The following is a 2,830-nucleotide window of genomic DNA, read 5'->3' as shown; positions in this document are numbered from 1 at the left end:
AGTAAGGCGACGAGAAAGCATGCGTACCAGCACCGTATATTACTTATCATAAGCATCAGCACAGCTAAAATGAGATAATGCATGGTGTGACAGAGAGAGACATGGTATAAAGAACAAGTGACAAACATATACGTGAGTACACACTGGGAGAATGAGCGTAGCAATATAAGATAATGAAGGTAAGAGGCATATATGTACAGAAGATCACAAATTCACATGAAAACCGAAGAGCTATTACGGAAGTAACAGCAAGTCAATAGTGCCGTAAAAAGTAAAGTACTTTTGAATACTAGGATAAATTATATGAGAGAGGAGTGGTACTGGGACCTGTAGGAACACACATGGATCTGACCATACAAGGTGTAGGGGTTCGACATTGGATGCTGACCACATTAGTTTTGATGGACTCATTTAGCTGAAGGCGCTCGGTCATGTATCCGCAGCAGATCAGGGTTTCGAACGTCTCCTGCGATCACTAGCCAGATTAAATCAGTCACCCCTGGATATACTGAAAACTCATCAAATATATCTTCCAACATCTGTGCTTCTGACTTTTGATTTCACTGTGTGGGCGAGATTGGATTATAGTGTTACTGATAAAGCGTTGTCAAACTACAAAAACTGCAGTATCTTCAAACGTAACCAGCAAATAATCGAAGAAATAAGGACGGTCATCAGAAAAATCAGGAACGGCGAAGCGGAAGGACCATATAATATTCCGATTTAATCAATGAATTCAAATATCAAGGTAAATGTGATGATCAATCGAATTAAAAACAAGAAGAGTTACGAAAAATAACAGAAGACAATAAAGAAAAAGAAAGATTACATTTAAAAAATCGAAGAGACAGCGGTGCATCCACGAAAAAACGACTCGTATATATAAAAGCACGCCTTGGCAGATCGAGTAGATTCGAGTAACGTTGTGAGTGGATTATCTCAGTGGTATGCGAACTCCTCGTTTTTATTTTTACATATCTCAAATACTGATGATGGACATACACACTTGATGTTAGATTTGTACACCGTAGAATGCATACTGATTCGGAATTTGATGAGGTTGATGGTTTGTTTAGTGTTGTTCTGATGTGTTATGCTTGACATAGTTTGCTTATGTGTAGTGATGAATGTGATTTGTTTGTTGCTGTTGGTCTTTGTGGTCTTTGTGATGATGATGAAGATGATGTGGATGTGGATGTGGATGAGGAGGAGAATTATAAGGAGATGGATTAAGAGAATGAGGAGTTGAATGAGGTGGAGAGTGTGGAGGAGAATGAGTAGTGTGATGAGTTTGAGGAGTATGAGTATGATGATGTATATTATTTGATGGATGATGTGATGGTGATAAGGGTGAGTCGAGCGCAGCACGTCGGAGTGGCCGAGCGGTCTAAGGCGCCAGACTCAAGAGTGTTCTTCTGGGTGTTCTGGTCCACGATGTGGGCGTGGGTTCGAATCCCACCTCCGACACAGACTTTTAACAACGAACAACACTGAATAAAACAACAAACCGGTCGACACCACAAACATCAACCAACAAGCACAAACTGGTGCTCTCCTATCTCTCTGTTCACCCACCTGACCAAAACACACCGAGACACGTTCATCTGAACACATACCATGGTCAACAACTGTCACACCTCAATCCACAACATCGCAGCGACCACATACACTCACATAACCAATCGTGTATATTTGCATGTATGTATAGGGATGCCTATAAGCTTCTAAACATGGCGTCATCGCTGAATCTCACACACAACTACTCACATTATCTCCCGAACCCTGATGCAAATCATTGTCCACTTCACTCATCCACACTATCACTCATCTCACTGACCAACTTCGTCGCATGTCTCGTCTTCTCAATACACTGTCAACTAGTTCTAACTACATTGCACACAACAACCGAAATCATATCACACCACATACACCTACCCAGTCTTGTGTGCATTACGATCACAGACACGCACCCGACATTCACAGTCGAAACGCACACATAATCGACCGACGTTTCGAGTCCTCTCAATCAATACACAGCAATGCGGACTGCACAACACAATCATCGATGAGATCAATATGGGAGTGGAGAGTTGGTGCGACTCATACAGACAAGAGAGTTGACGTGATCCACAACTGACTCGCCATCCTCATGTCAATGAAACCCACCGAATGTGGTGGATGAAATATAATCTGGTCTGAAGAGATTCCGTGCGACGAGCCAACATAGGGTGGGAGGAGATGTGTAGTGGGTTGAGCAGAGGAGCGGAGAGGAGCGGAGTGGGTTGGAGTGGCGTGGAGTGGGTTGGAGTGGCGTGGATTGGCGTGGCGTGGAGTGGCGTGGCGTGGAGAGGAGAATAGAGAAGAGGGCAGTCTGAACACTGTTGTTCACAATGATTCTAGTAATGACTGGCACAACCTGACAGTTGATTAGTCTGATGAACGCGACACTTGTGATTGGTGAGAAAGCGATAAGTTTTTCGTGTAAGAGTGTTTCTGATGATAGTTGGTCATGATTGCATTGGTAGATCGAGTGGATTCGAGTAACGTTGTGAGTGGATTATCTCAGTGGTATGCGAACTCCTCGTTTTTATTTTTACATATCTCAAATACTGATGATGGACATACACACTTGATGTTAGATTTGTACACCGTAGAATGCATACTGATTCGGAATTTGATGAGGTTGATGGTTTGTTTAGTGTTGTTCTGATGTGTTATGCTTGACATAGTTTGCTTATGTGTAGTGATGAATGTGATTTGTTTGTTGCTGTTGGTCTTTGTGGTCTTTGTGATGATGATGAAGATGATGTGGATGTGGATGTGGATGAGG

At 42.6% G+C, this 2,830-nt stretch overlaps 1 non-coding gene across 1 annotated transcript; it reads left to right on the top strand.

Annotated features, from left to right (window-relative positions):
* Positions 1-1,433: 1,433 nt before the first annotated feature.
* Positions 1,434-1,531, top strand: Smp_tRNA_00238_Leu_CAA.1.1. The gene has a single exon. It is a non-coding gene (tRNA).
* The last annotated feature ends 1,299 nt before the right edge of the window (positions 1,532-2,830 follow it).

The sequence above is a fragment of the Schistosoma mansoni genome (assembly GCF_000237925.1).
Source record: "Schistosoma mansoni, WGS project CABG00000000 data, chromosome 4 unplaced supercontig 0032, strain Puerto Rico, whole genome shotgun sequence".
Lineage (NCBI taxonomy): Eukaryota > Metazoa > Platyhelminthes > Trematoda > Strigeidida > Schistosomatidae > Schistosoma > Schistosoma mansoni.
This window is presented reverse-complemented; position numbering and strand designations above follow the sequence as displayed.